General features: G+C 36.4%; 1 pseudogene; it reads left to right on the forward strand.

Moving 5' to 3' along the window:
* The first annotated feature begins 4,130 nt into the window (after positions 1-4,130).
* LOC102895869 lies at positions 4,131-5,029 on the forward strand (annotated as a pseudogene).
* The last annotated feature ends 11,102 nt before the right edge of the window (positions 5,030-16,131 follow it).

Here is a 16,131-nt window from a genome sequence, read left to right on the forward strand (position 1 = left end):
TCGATCTTCCTAGGTACTTTTCCTCTCATTTGGGATGGAATTATTTGGTTTCTATGCCTACATTGACCTTATTATTGTCTCCCACTGTTTTTCTCCTGATACACGCTGCTACACTGCTTTCCTTGCTGTTTCTCTAACACAACTGTGCTTGCAGGTCCCACTTCTCAGAATGCTCTTTCCCACGTATCTGCATGGCTACTTCCCTCACATGTATCAAATTTCTTTGGCGAGACATGAGCCGAAACTGACCACTTCATCTCCACTTTCCTGGTCTTCCTTACCCAAAGGCCTCTTTTTCCCATAATTCTTATCTTCTGACATATTATACAATTTGCTTATTATTATGTATCACTTATTGCCTGTGTCCCCCATGAGAATGCAAGCACGACGAGGTCAGGGAACTGTGTCTGGAATAATGCATGATGCACAGTAGACCCTCAACATGTATTTTCATAAATAAATAATAAATTAATAAATTTTTGAATGAAATAAAGATTTCAAAAGCTCACCACTATAAAATGTCTCCTCTTGCAGATATGCTAAGCTTTCCATTCTCGACTTATAAGGATTGTGTTTCTGGCTCTATATGTTTAAAACACTTTTCCCCCAGATCTTTCTGATACTGCTTCCCTTTTATCATTTAAATTTCAGTTCAAATGTCACCACCTCTAAGAGAACAGCTCCATGACTACCCACAGCCTATTGGCCTTATCATTCATCTTCCATTCTCTATCACATTTCCCTTTCTATCTTCCTCATCACACTAGTCAAAACCTAAATGGTCTTACTTTTTTTTTAAGTTTCATAAACATGTTGTGGTATCTTTATCTTTCCACTAGAATGTAAACTCTGTGGGAATATGAAGTTTTGTAAATGCTAATATCCCCATTGCCTAACAAGTGCCTGGCATATGGTAGAGGCATAATAACTATTTGTCAATTTGTTGACTAACTAGATGATTCATTTTACAGTAATTTGGTAACAGTTATCAGGACTTGAGCTACATATCTCACCTGGGCCTAGCTTTGCTACCTCTGGTGAAATGATGTTGAATTAATTGTTCCCTAGGCCAAGCTTGATAATGACTATTTTAGTCCTTCACACTCAATTCCTTCACCCAGGATCAGGTGAGTGCATGGTCCTAGTGATGTGTCTGTATAATTTAGTATGTACGACTATATGTATTTACGTATGTATGTGTATGTTACTTCTATGTTATGGTATAATTTACACTCTATGACTTTTAGGGCAATGGAAGAACCATGGCTTTTCACCTGGAGGGGTAACGACCTTTGTGAATCCAGCTATAAAAAATATTTGCCCATAAAGGTATCTAAATCAGATGGTACCAATGATAGCAACCCTTCGTACGTCGATCTGGATTTGTAACATCAGGACATGTGTATCACAAGATAGGCCACTTGTAAAAATCTTGCTGAGATGCTAGCTTCAGAAATTCTGAATTAACATGAATATAAATGTTAGCTCCACCTGCTCCTCACTGCAGAATAATATGAGGAATTATAATGATGATAAAGTTCTTAGTCGAAGAACAAATTATATTATTAAACTGAACAAATGCTTCAATAATGGTAAGTCACTTGAGCTTCCTGGGCTTCAGTTTCCTCATCTGTGGTTGGGATTAGTGATGTATAAACTTCTCTTTCTATGAGAGAATCAGAATCAAAGCAATCAATGTCATTTTTCTATGTTACCTGATTTTTCATGGGCTTAATTTAATAACTTAGTGAGTTTTGTGTCTGCCCACCTGAAAATTCTCCTATAGAATCACCGAATTTTTGAGAGTTCCATGATAACTATTTTAAATCCCTTCATATGGTGCCCGATCTAGAGGCACTCAAAGCACATTGCCATCTCACCTTACCCTTTTTCAGCTGTATAAATTTTATGTGCTTTCACTTCAACTCCTTCATTTTACAAATGAAATACTGGAGACCAGCAGAAATTAAGAGACTTGCCAAGGATCACACAGCTAGTAAGAGGCAGTGCTTCAAGGAGATGCCAGGTATTCTAACTCTAGCAACTGTACTACGCTGCTTTATATTACCTTTGGCAGTTTCTGACATTGAGTAAGAAAATAATTGACATTATTTTCCTCTGAATAAACACTCCTAAGTGACAGATCTTTTTTTGATGCTAACATTTATATGGCAAGCATTTAACAATGTCCTATTTAGAAGTGAGACTGACTCTGATTAGAAGATACAAAATATTTGCAAAATGTCATATTTTAAAATGCCTAAAATAATTTGGCAAAATGATTTGATATGTTTTCTTAAAAACAAAAGGTATAACATTTCAAGTTCTGTCTGATTAAGATACCATATTCATTTTTTAAAAAGTTAGATTGCTCTATGATTACAAAGATTATTATAGTTTATCAATACTATTCATAAATTGATTCAATTACATCCCATAAGCAAAGAAAAAAGAAGTAAAAATTGGTCTAAATTAGTCTTCAATGATATTTTACATATGATAAAAAATAAGCTCTGGGGCACAGAAATAAAAATATAATCATTCTATTTTATAGCCTAGTAGGATATGAATCAAACTAGTGGTCCTCAAATTTGCTTCATGTTGGAATTACCCAGAAAGCTTGAAAAAGCTTTACTTGGGTCCACTCTTGAAGATTCTGATTTAATTGGTTTGGGGTATAACCTTGCATCAGAATTTTTTCCATTAATTTGATCATGCCAATTTTTACAAATTTGCTCATATTAATTTAATCACGTTAATTTAATTTAGTAGCTATTTAGACCTACTAATTAACATTTTATTATGAGGAATTGTATTATGTATTATAAGGAATTGTAAACAAAACAAATAAATTCATATTTATAGTGGAAAGGCATTTTGAGATGCCCATACTGAAAACTGAAATATTTTAGGAAGAAAAAATCTTGCAAAGTACTGATGAGTATTAATAAAGGGCTGGCTGAAAATCAGCAGCAGAGCAATCAAGCAGTAGACATTTATTGAGTATCTACTTAGGAAAAGGAACTATGCTTCAATTCTGTGGATGACATGAATGTACTCAATCAAAAAGAACCTATAATCAAGGCTGGAGGAGGTAAGACATATATGTATGTATAAAGATAATGGACAGCATAATAGAACAATAAAGAAATATTTGGGTGATTTATGATTTTGAATATTTATGCCTTGACAATTGTAGTTACAGTAGTAACTGAACACAACAATGATTGTTTTCACTACTTTTCTTTTTCAAGCTATGTTAAAATTACATTCTATTTTATGCCCTTATTCTAGTACCTTGCTACTCATTGTGTTCCATGGACCAGCAGCATCAGCATCACCTGGGAGCTTGTTAGAAAGGCAGACTCTTATACTTTGCCCTATACCTACTGAATCCTCAGTCTACATTTAACTGGATCACTATATCATTCATGGCTATTTAAGTTTGAGTAGTACTGCTCTGGTAGACACTGGTCTCTTAAGTATATCAAATACATCATATCAATATTACTCATAAAACATGTAATACTGTTCAACCTCTAATTAAAGGTTTTTTCCCCAATGCCTCACCCAGGTTTTTGTAGTAATAGTAAAGGATTTCCTTACTTGGAAAGAGCTGAGCTCTTTGGAATATTTCATTTGTAAATATGAATCATTTCCTATATGTAACTGCTAAAATGTTAATAAGAATAATGAAGCCACAGGAGAACAAAGGAAGATGCAATTTCTTTAGGCAAAAGGATTCAGAGAAGATGTCGCAGGGAAGATGGGATCAAGATGAGTATTTAGAGATGACTTATTAAGAAAATGAAAACAAACAGACAAACAAACAAAAACCAGAACATTAAAGATTGGGAGAAAATGGTAAAGGCTAATTCTCTGCCTAGAGTAGAAGAGAGTTGAAACTATATGGTATCCAGGTTTTAAAATGGCCTCCAATGAGTCTCACCCCCGGACACTCATACTCCGGCATTACTCTTTCTTACTTTGATTAGATCTGACCCATGCAACCAACAAAATGATGCACAAATGCTAGAGTGTGACTTCTGACGCTACATCTTAAAAAAACACCATGGTTTATGCCTTGCTTTCTTGACGCACTTGCTCTGTGAGAAGTTAGCCTCCATGGCATGAGAAAGAAAGATCCAAGTGGTAAGGAACTGAGGCCCACAGTCATCAAACTTCTCAACAAGCTACAGCTGGGCTCAGAGAAGGCCGAGTCCTCATTAAACTGGTCTCAGTTGGAGAATATTGGCAATGATATTAAAGCTATTCAGGGCTATGATATGAAGCCACATGACATACTTGAAGCAAATGATCTTTTTGAGAATGGAAACATGACACATGTTCAAACCACACTGGTGGCTCTAGCAGGTCTGGTTAAAACAAAAGGTTTACATACGACCATTGACATTAGAGTTAAGTATGCAGAAAAACAAACAAGACGTTTTGATGAAGGAAAATTAAAAGCTGGCCAGATTGTAATTGGTTTGCAGATGGGAACCAACAAATGCGCCAGCCAGGCAGGTATTACAGATAGCCTTTAGGATTAGGAGGTATCTTTAGATCCCAAAATGCAAACTGACAAAGGAGCTGGCACCAAAAAAGGAGCTAGCCAGGCAGGAATCTTAGTTCCACATGCAAAGAGAGACATCTATGATTAGAAGCTAACCTTACAACCAATGGACAACTCGACATTTCTCTACAGATGGGTCCCAACAAGGTCACTTCCAAGAAAGGGATGAGTGTATATGGGCTTGGGCATCAAAAATGTGATCCCAAATACTGTGCTGCTCTAACAGAACCTGTCATTCACAACGAAAGCCAAGGAACAGGAACAAATGGGTCTGAAATTAGTGATAACGGTTATCGGGCAGAATACCCAGATGAATATCATGGCCAGTACCAAAATGACTACCCCAGAGATGACCAACATGGTGATCAAGCAATGATTATTAGATTCACAGAGAGGAGCTCAGTATTTAGCCCATTATTTTTATTCAGTGAGAACCAAGCTAGCCTTGAGTAATTTTTATCTTGTCTTCCTAAAACACTATTATGCTTATTGTACCTAAAAGAAATATTGCCTTACATACATTCCTTTTTCTACCTCTTTCCTAAACAGTTGCCTTTTAGTGCTATAAGAGTTAAATCCTACAGCATAACCAATAACTCGTATATGAAGTAAAGAGGAATATTGTGAGAGGGAGTACCTCTGTACAGCCAATTCTTTTAATATAGATCTATGCATTTTTATAATCTTCTACTTCAATTGTTTTTTTTTTCCAAACAATAGGAAACTTTTTTTTTTTTTTTTACAGTTTAGCATCTGGTTTCTATGTGGAAGACTAAACTCATAGCTAAAGAGTTATTTGCCAAATAAATTTAAGATGTAGCATTTTTTTAGAAATTTACATATCAATGTTTCTACAGTGTTGTTTGCTAATTTTTAAATAAAGTCATGATCTGTGTGCAAAACAAAAACAAAACAATCCATTGTTTTAAGACAGTTTTGATATAATTTGTTATTAGTAATAAATAGATAATATTAGTAATAAATAACTAATAAAGACCTGTATAAATAATAAACAACTTATAATAAAACAGAATTAATAAGTAATTTAGAAGATGGAAAGTAAACTGGTGTGACTTCAATGGAGAGTTTATAGAACTGGCGTTGCCATCTCAGATGCTTCTAAGGGCTGAGAGGAAAATTAAATGAGTGAAGCAGCTCTTGCTTGGGGTCAGGGAGTGGCAGAGTCTGTGATAACATGCTGAGTACTTGGCCTTGCCACTCCTGCTGGTAATATTCACTACCATTTCCTCTCCTGAGCAGGTCAATGCAAGCCTGTGACTTTGGGAAGTCCCAGGTAGCAGATAAGCAGTGGCCGTGGTTTGTTGTCACAATGTTAAAAAAATTAGAACAACAAAGTTTATTCTGGAGACAATTATTTAATAGCTACATTTAGGATATTTACTCTGGAAATACTATCTAGAATATACTGAGGTGTGAAAGTAGTGAGAGGAAAAGACCAGTTTGAAGGGTACTTTATCATAAAGACTTGAAGAGACTGGGGCATGAGCTAGTTATGAAAATAAGAATGGATAAGTGATCCTTAAAGGAAAGAAAGAGATAATAACTAGGTTAAAAATAATTGAAGGTATAATTCCTCAATTAAGACTTTCTCCTATACTTTTTATTTAAATGCCACTAAATATTTAGTGCCATGTTAGAAGGTAAGCTCCATGAGGAGAGAATGATATTATACCCCTGTGAAAGATTATCCTGATAACCTAGAATACAACATTTTTCTGTAAAGGGCCAGGTAGTAAATGCTCAGTATTTAGCCCATTGTTTTTATTCAGTGATAACCAGTATTTAGGCTTTGCAGGCCTTGTAGTCCCTGGCCCAGCTATTCAACTCTGCCTTCATAGCACAAAGGCAGCTACAGACAATGCATAAATAAGTGGTTGTGGTTGAATTCTAAAAAAAACTTAATTTATGAAAAAGAAGGCTGCACTGGATTTGGCCCATGGATTGTGTTTGCCAGTACCTGGCCTAAAATAGAGTAGGCCAGCGGTTGGCAGAGTGTGGTTCCAGACCAGCAGCATCAACTTCAGTATCACCTGAGAATTTGTTAAAATGCTGAATGGGGCCCAGCAAGCTGTGTTTTAATAGCTCCTCTAGGTGAATCTAAGGAAGGCTAGTTTGAGAAACATTTGTGTACTCAATAACACTTATTCGATAGATGAATTATATATCCATATGGATAACTTTTGCCTCTATTAGAATCATACATAAAATAGTATTTGGTATGTCACAAAATGATGTGTTTGGCTATTTTAAGTCTAGCTTTGGGTGCTAATATTTCATGGTAAGCATACCATGGCTTGCAGTCACTCCACCACCTCAAAGACATTGAAAACTACTACTCTAATATAGCTGCCTCTTTTTTTTATTTTTCCAGAGAAAAAGAATTTGAGGCCTACTATGGTCAATTTGCCTCCCCACCCTCCACAAATCTCATTTTATATAATAAATATGCCTCACATATTTGGACTCACGTGTTTGGCCAGAGATGCCAAACATTCAAGAAAAAAAGAATGGCAATAAGACCTGGTAGGAAAGAATGATCGTATCTCATTTTTAACAATGGAGCCTCAATTATATTTATTTGATTTCCTCAACTTATTAATGACTGGGTGTAACTGAAGTTTCCAGGTTCAGCTCAGCCTCATGGACTGAATAGCCAGCGGTGAGTGTGGGATGGGAGTGAGGCAGGAAAGTTGAGGAATGTAAATCTCCATCAGCTGCCAACCATCGAGTGCTTTCCTCAGGACATAAACTGGGCCACAGGAGAAATGAATCAGCCAGTGGCAAAAGCAAGATAGTGCTACACACCTAATGGGATACAAGATGATATCTCTTGGTGTGAAGCTCAGGAAGATAAGAGATTACTAGGCTGGAAATCACAGAAAAATCAATAGGTTCATGTATGATGTTTGTTTAGCCAAAAAGCCAGAAGCCTTCATTAAAAAATTTCTAAAAAATGTGGGTTTGAATCAAAGGGAAGAGAGGTTTCCAGCTGACATACACAATGGACTTCAGGGTAGGTAAAATTAAGGGAATCAATATGTATCAAGTATGAAATGCAGTGACTGTTGAATCATAAGTTAATTGTATTGCTATTATCATTATGATTAAAGGCCCTGAACTGCCTCACAAAAATAGGAGCCAAGTGGGTACTATCACCCCATCCCTGCTCTTGGCCTCCTCACCTCTGCCCTTCCAGGACTCTGAAGTTGAGGGAAAACATCGCTCCCGGGAATATAACCATATTTGGGACTCCTGCTCTTGAATTTGCCTGGCAGCTGGACTTACCTGGAGTTGAGGAGCAGAGTTATCTCCCTCCTGTCACTCCACTTGACTTTCTAATAGCCCCTCTAAACCCTGGAATAGGTTTGAAGCAGGAGTTCAAAGCCACTGTTGTATAAAAACCAGTCCTGTGCTCAGTCCACACAGTGACAGTGGGTAGAAGTCTGGGAAATAAGCAGGCCATATCCTGGGAGGCCCTGCACAGTAGCATTCATCATCCCCTGGTGAATTTACCCTTGAAAGTCTGATCTTGCCATGGGTCTGGGAGAAATCTCAATCCATTAATCGGTGAAAGTTCATTCAGTGCCTACTGTGTGCCACACACTAACATAACCTACATTCAGAAGGTGAATGTATTCAAACAGAATGCCAGTTGCTTAACTTATAATGAGCATGAGTTGTCACAGGAACTAGAAAATCAAAGTCCATGTGATCAGTATATTCACTCCATGTGGCCAAGTCACATGGGGAACCAAATCATAATGAGTGTGCCTCTGTATCAATGTATAATGAGAAATAGCTACAAACTGAAGCTGAGTACTTAATCAGATCTATATGATCAGAATATTCTCTCCAGGTGGGCAGGTTTTCATGAGAAGTAAAATCATGATTAGAAGGTGCTTGGGAAGCATAGATTCAGAGAAACAACAGTTGGATTCATCACATGTCCATGACATCAGCTAAAACATCCAGAGACTCTTTCATAACTTAGCCAGTGGGATGAAAATAACTCTAAAAGCTGAAGCTTTCTCTAGGATGGGTAATGAACATGAGATCCTGGGCACCACCCATGTCTGCTTTTCGACTCTCCTCTTTCCAGGATTGCAATGGTATCAAGCACCATGTTAAAGACATTTTGCTCATTATCTCATTTGATTCTTGTCCAGGTCCCTGCTCAGAGAAGCCTTCCCTGACTTCTCATGCCCCTCAACATGGTTATACTTTCTCCACACCTCTTGTCTCACATTCTAGTCTATATTGATTTGTTGATTGGACACTGACTGCTTCCCCCAAAGAATGCAAGTTCCAGAGGGCGCCAGTTTTATTTTCTGCATAAATATATTCCCAACGCCTAAAAATGGTGCCTGGCACATAGCAGTTAGATGTTTGAGGGATGGCTGAATAAATTGGTTAGTGGAAGGGTTGGATAAATAAATGGATGTATGGATTTACAAATAACCTAAAATGTAGATATTAACATCCTCATTCTACAGAATAAGAAATCAAGGCTATGAAGGTTAAATTATTTTCAAGGTGATCCAGTTAGCAAGTGGAGAGCAGAGATTTGACCCAATTCTGAAAGACTCCAGAGCTTTGCCATTGATTTGGAAAAGTTGATACATCCAGAAAGGTTCCATCCAAACTAGACCCTACAAATCCTTGGAGTTAGAAACATCTTCCTGCTGCCAATCTCACTCACTGGTTTTGTGACTTTGGCTGAGACATTGCTTAGTTAGCCTTTTGAGAACAACATTCTCATCTGCTAAAAATAGAAATAAGAATGTCTGCTGAAAGAGTCGCTCAAACAATAGATTGTACACGATCTTCCCACTTCGAGGATTCTTGCAAGGAAAATAAGAGAAACAAGATAATGAATATAAAAGTCCCTAAAGACTAATCCTAGGATGAGTCACGAAGCCTCAGGGACAAGAGGAGAAATGGCATCTTGCTTGGTCATGTCATCAGGGCCTGTTTTAGATTGTGAGTTCCTAGAAGGTAAAGACCACACTTGTTTCATTTATAGTGCACAAGACCTTTTGCCAATGTATGGAGGCATTATACAGGAGAAAGAGCCCTGTATAATGGGTTAAAAAAACATCATGAATCATTGTTGCTAAAAAGATTCCCGAGTGCCGCAGCCCATGGCTTTAAATACCACCCTTATGCTGACATCTTCCAATGGAGTCTTCCGTTCCAGTCCGTCCCTAGGCATTGAGACCCTTATGACAGTGCCTGCCCCCTGTATCTATATGCCAACTTGGCTCTGCCTAGCCATCTTAGAGATATCCCATACCTGGCATGGACAAAATGGAACTTCATTCTGTTTCTTCCTCATCTATATCAGTAAATTCCACTACCACAGTATATTATGTTCCTATAGTCAAGCTCCTAGGAATCATCCTTGACTCCTTCCTTCCTTCTGCCCTTCTTTACGTTGAATTAACGACAAAAACTGTCTATGCTACTTAGAAAATATATCGTAAATATATCTACTGTGTTACATAACTATTGTCAATATTCTAGTGCCACAAACCATTTCCCTCACCTGTGCTTTTGCAATAGCCACCTAACTAAATGTCCTGCTTATATACTTTCTTCCCACCCCTTAAACTATTCACACAGCAGACACAAAGATCTTTTAAAAATGTATATCTGCCCAGGAATTCCTGTGCTTAAAATTGTTCTGTGGTTTTCCATTTTGCTCAGAATCAGAGACATTCCTTACTATGCCCTGCAGGCCAAGCTCTAGCTATTTCTCACAGCTTTGTTATGGTGGTGATGCTGCAGGAAGTAATGGTAAATGGAAGGAGTGTGGGAAATCCTCCACCCTTGGACAGTACAGAACTGCTTACCAAAGAGGACTCTGTCCTGTGCTGGACCCATGGTCTGACCTCTGTTGTTGATACTGTAAATCTCACAGGGCTTCCTTTAGCACCTTTTCATTGTAGTTACCAATCATTAAAAAGTTCCACTTTTGGAGAATGTGCTCATGGGAAGCAGCATGTCCTTTCTGTCAGCCATACTTCCACCTAAGACCCTGCAGAGTCTGCTTGCTGCCTGTCTGTCCAGCGTGATCCAGACCACTCCTCTCCCCGGGCTTACTCATCTAGCCACACCAGCTTCCATTTAGTTTCTTGAATAACAGAGCTATTCCAAACAGGGAAATATTACTAGATGTTCTCTCTGCTTGGAATGCTTTCCCCTGATTCTTCAAAGGGCCAACTCCTTATTCATCTTTAGTCTGCATCTTAAATCTCACCTTCTCCGAGAGATTACCCTGTCTAAGAAAGTTCTCTTATTGTTCTGTATCACAATACTATTGTTATTTTTATTATATATATATACTTATTACATATATTTTACAGAGCTCATCAAAATCTGTAATCCAATTTATTTTCCTTTGTCTAAGTTTATTATGTGACTCTGTGCTCTAGAAGCTAAGGTTCAAAAGCAGAGCCTAATCTGTCCTGTTGAACAATGGCCCCCTAGCATCCAGAACAATGACTAACTAGCATGTGTTAAATGTACAATAAATACTTGCTACCCAAAACACCACAACGTGTGATAAATGTCAATGATTGGTATTACTTGTTTAGCAAAAAATCATTATTAACCACTAAGATTTCTCCTTATATTTTTTCTATTTTAACAATGAAATGTTTATTTTATATCTTTTTAAATTGAAATCCATGCTCTTCTCCACAGTCATATGACATAGAACCCACTGAGAAAGAAAAGACAATTTATTCGAGTAAATGTGGGTAAAGTTCACTTTTAGAAAATTTGTGCATCAAAATTATGTGTATCAAAATTATGTGTATCATTTTCTCCCATACTTTAGATGACTTTTTCAACTTATATTTGGAGGAATAGAGGGTCATTCAAGATCTTCACATCTTGAAGCATGTTCACCGATCCTTGATATTGCTCATGTGTTCCTTCCCTATTGTCCCTGTCTGCCAATATCAGATTGCTCCTTCAAAGTCTATCTCGAATATTGATGTTTCTGTGAAGACTTCTATCCTGTTTTTGCACTTGTTATACTTCTTAGATTTCTTATGCCAATGGTAGCTAGCAGTTCATATTGCCATGCAGCAGGGAAATATTTTGCTATTAATCCAAATTATTTTCCTTCTCAATAATTCCTTTTTTTTCTTAAAACTAAATTTGTAGTAGGGACCATGGTCTTAGAGAATGGTCATGTCTGTGATAGTAGGACAGAAATACTTCCTTGAATTTCTAAATTGGCTTTTGACATTCTGCATAGAGAAAGTAAATACAGAGATAGAGGTTTTAGGTCTTAAAAGTCTAAGTGTATAAACACATGAGCAAAATCTAGGATAAGTGAATATGCTTTGAGATGTTCTAGGAAAGTAAATAATCTGGCATGTTCAAAGCATAGGGTTCTTAGGGCTGGCAGATTGCCTCCACTACATTCTTCCAGTGCAATTTGAGTTCATAGATGAAAAAGATCATATCTTATCCACCATCATATTTTCAGTGCCTAGTATAGAAAGTAGACTTGGTAAATATGTTAAATTGAACTAAATTATTACAACATCCAATTATAAAAAACAATTCTAAAGCATTATATAAAAATTTGAGTGTTATCCTCAATGATTAGTGTCTTTAGGTGGCACAAATACGATACCATATAAACATCCTTTCTCCCATGCTAGCTGTCTAAGACCCATTGTGAAACTGAGTTCAGAGGGACTTGTATGCTTTACATTTTATTTTCAGGGTAAAACATCATCATTTGCATGTAGCCCTTAGCAACCAGTTATACGTGTTTGCATATATACATATATATGCATATATGTTTGCAATTAAAATTTCAAGCATTTTAACTAATGATTATAACTTTTGGTTGAAAGCCTCTTACAACCACTTATTCTATTTTCAGCTGGCCCATATATTGCTTTATATAGAGTGGTGACCATGTAGACAGATATATTAAGCCTGTTTAAAAGAACTTTATTTGTTGCAATAATGTCATTTTACTGGCAATCCCTTCCCCCAAGTGAAACTTAGTTATTCTGAAGTGATTTTTAATCTCTTATACAATTCTAAAACTTGTTTTGTGTTGACACATGCTAAATCCATTTGAACTGTGAAATCCTCAAATTCTTTCTCATACAGGCATCTAACAAATTATCACTGGCAAATATATTGTATTTATCCCATTTTCAGTCTCTCTTCAAAGAGTGAAAAATGTCCCAATCCATAATCCACTGAAAGGATTTATGTCACCTTGCACATTTAGGAAAAAATGACATCACCATTAAAGTTTAGTCCCATCAGTCTTCTCATTGTCTTTAGGCCAACTCATTGTACCCATCGCTGTGACTTCTTTCATACAGATCATGTCCCCTTCTTCCCTTCCTTCCTTCCATCATCCGTCCTTCCATCCTTCCTTCCGTCCTTCCTCTCTTCTTCAATAAACAGATGTTTATTAATAACTAACATGTGCCAGGAACTACACAAAGAGTAATGGATAAAGTGGACCATGGAGAAGCTACAGTTGATTGGAAGAAATCAAGATCTAAACAGTCAATTTCAATATTAAGTGGCAAATGCTTTGATGGGGATCATGCATACAGACTTCTCGGCAGCTTAAAAAAGAGCAATTAACCCAAATTATCAGAGAGCTTAGAAAAATCCCAGTAATCTTTCTGAAGAAAGTCTCAACTCAAATGAGAACTATGATTGCAGCCACTGCCAAGGCAAAAATGGAAGGCAAAGAGGGTTCCAGGTGAAAGTCAGGAGGTTAGAAGTTTCACTAGGGAAAGTAAATAATTCAGTACAGTTGTGGTGGTTGGGATGTGATGAGAGATGGATCTTCTCTCTACTCTAGATTCAATCCAGAGTCTTAGCGATAATTCCATGAAGCCCTTCCCATCTCAGCTCTCAATAACCTCTCAATACTCTGAATTCTGTTAGGCTTTATGTACTATCCTCATATGCTTCCTTTCAGACATTTGTGTTTATCTCTTGATCTACCAGAAAAGGTTACTGCCATCTATTTATGTCTTTTGAAGCTTTGGTGGCACACAAATAACAGATATGAAAAACAGGCTAATACTACTCCTCCTCAACCTATCCCCTCCTTTAAGTACCAGAAAATCCAAATGTTCATGGAGTACACTTAATTAGAGATTCTTTTTCTCAAGGTTCAAGGTGGCTACTAATCACATGGAATCCATTTCGTAAATATGGTATTTCACTCTATGTAGAATATTTATATATTTTTATAGTTATATATTAGAACTCACATATCACGGAGACTGTTTTATTAATGTCCTTTATACCACCACCAGTGAGAATAATAATAATAGTGTTACTCATTATGATTTATTTTTTTAAATATCTATTTTTCTTGAGGGAATTGCATAAATTCTGGAGTTCATTTTGTTAAAGATTTCATACAGCTTATGAACTAGTGTCCCATGTGATTTGAGCAATTTCCTCCCCTTTCACCCAAAGTGGATAATATTCGTCCTTTTGTGCCAAAATAATGCTGCTATGAATGGCCTGACATTTATGCATAAATTGTGTTCAATTTTTCATCTTATGTCGAGATACAAAATAATGGCCACATCTTCATTTAAAGAAGTTTTTTCAACAGCATACTGGTGTGTCCTGGTAGAGCATAATTTTCCCACTTGCAATATGGAAAGGAAAATTTACAGTCCATAGATACTACCTAGAGCTCAGAGGGAAATTTCCTATCGACAATTTTTCAATTTGAAAAGTCCTTAAAAATACTTAATTGAACTGTTGAACTTGCTGGGTTAGTCTTTCACTAAGCCAAATATGAGTCAAAACTCAGAATGAATGTCCATTTTAAATGAACATACCCTGTGATTTATAAGAAGGTGGCACTTGCACTAAACAATTTTTACATGTGATTGTGGTAGCCATTCTAGGATGCTCACTTCAAGTTGGCTGTGCTATTTTCCTCTAATTATAAAACATCTCCTTTACCATTTGAAAGAACCTCTGGGAAATTGTCTTCAGAAATGGCATTTTGCACTATCTAATTTAGCCTATGTCTTACCATTGATTGTCATTGGGTCTAAGCTTTTCTCGGGACACAGCTGGCCCCTGTCATTCAAGTTCCTTTACAGAGCGAGTGATGGCATATGACTGAAATGAGGTTGAGAGACAGCTCTTGTATATAGGAAGAAATCACAAGGCAATCTGGGATGTACCATATTCTTTGGAGCTTAAAATAAGAGGTCGTTAGAATGCAACAGGAAAGGTTGAGATAGATGGCAATAAGAATGAGGAAAGGGATCAAAACAGAGAGAAGGATAGTTTAAAATGGAAGTTACCCTGGAGATAACTGAATTAATATTTTCATTTTAATGACTGAAATAATGATAATAAATGAGGAAGAGTAAATGACTTGCTCAGCAGCACACAGATAGTGGGTGATGCTAAGACAGAAATTTAAACTGTATAGGATTCTTTAATTTTCAAATGATTTTATGCTGGTTTGAAAATATTTCATATTTTTCAATAAACTAAGAAGAAGACATTAAATGGAAATTACCATCTTGGTTATTTCTGAATAATTTCCAGCATGTTATATAAAAAAAGAATGAACAATTCATTCTTGCATTGCTTTGTGGAGGAAAGGAGCTTAAGTGCTATATTTTCATACAAAAATTGCCCAAAGAGGTGTTGCATTATACAGTAAGTGCCACACGAAGATTAACTACCATGCGAGCTGCACCTCAAGCAGGGAAACTCAAATATTTCTATATAAAACTCATAAATGAAAGTATTCATTTATTCATGATCTTCTATCATATTCTGTACTGTTTTTCTAAGACAAGCAATGCATGGCCATTCGGTTTCATGCCATTACTTAAAATAGCTGAAGAAAATGTTCATCAATCTCAGATTCTATTATTACACTCAAGAGTAGGTTAATTACTATCTCCTGGGGTCATTTTTAGTAGGAAATATTTAATGGATCGCTACCAGGGCAATAGCAGGGAAAACATGACTTACAGTTTCTAAAAGACAACAAATGTAAATTATTTCCAGAACACAGGATGGCAAAAAAAGGCAATTAAGTTAAACCCAACTTTACCAACAAGGTACTTACTTTCAGAGAGTGATCTCTTTTTAAAGCCTACCATGATAAGAGAAGCAGAAAACCATTAACCATAGATGCTGTAACATAAATATGAGTTATAGGGTCATGCTTTTGATAGTCAAATATGATAAGAAAATAACATTTTAAATCTGTTGTTTGGTAAAACTCCACTTGTATGGACAACAGAGCCTTCTGTGGAGTTAAAAAGAATTCACTCACTGATTTCAATAATAAATAATAATAATAATAATAACAACAACAACAATAATAGTGGAACTTTAGTAAGTTTACAGGTTTCCTTTTGAAAAAAATTTGCATTTTGACAATGGCTATAATTCTTGTACGACTCACTAATCCTTACTATATTATTTAGTGCCTTGTATCAAATCTAATCATTCTTATAATCTCTTTGGAATTTCTGGAA

The sequence above is a fragment of the Pteropus alecto genome, unplaced genomic scaffold (genome assembly GCF_000325575.1).
Source record: "Pteropus alecto unplaced genomic scaffold, ASM32557v1 scaffold45, whole genome shotgun sequence".
Lineage (NCBI taxonomy): Eukaryota > Metazoa > Chordata > Mammalia > Chiroptera > Pteropodidae > Pteropus > Pteropus alecto.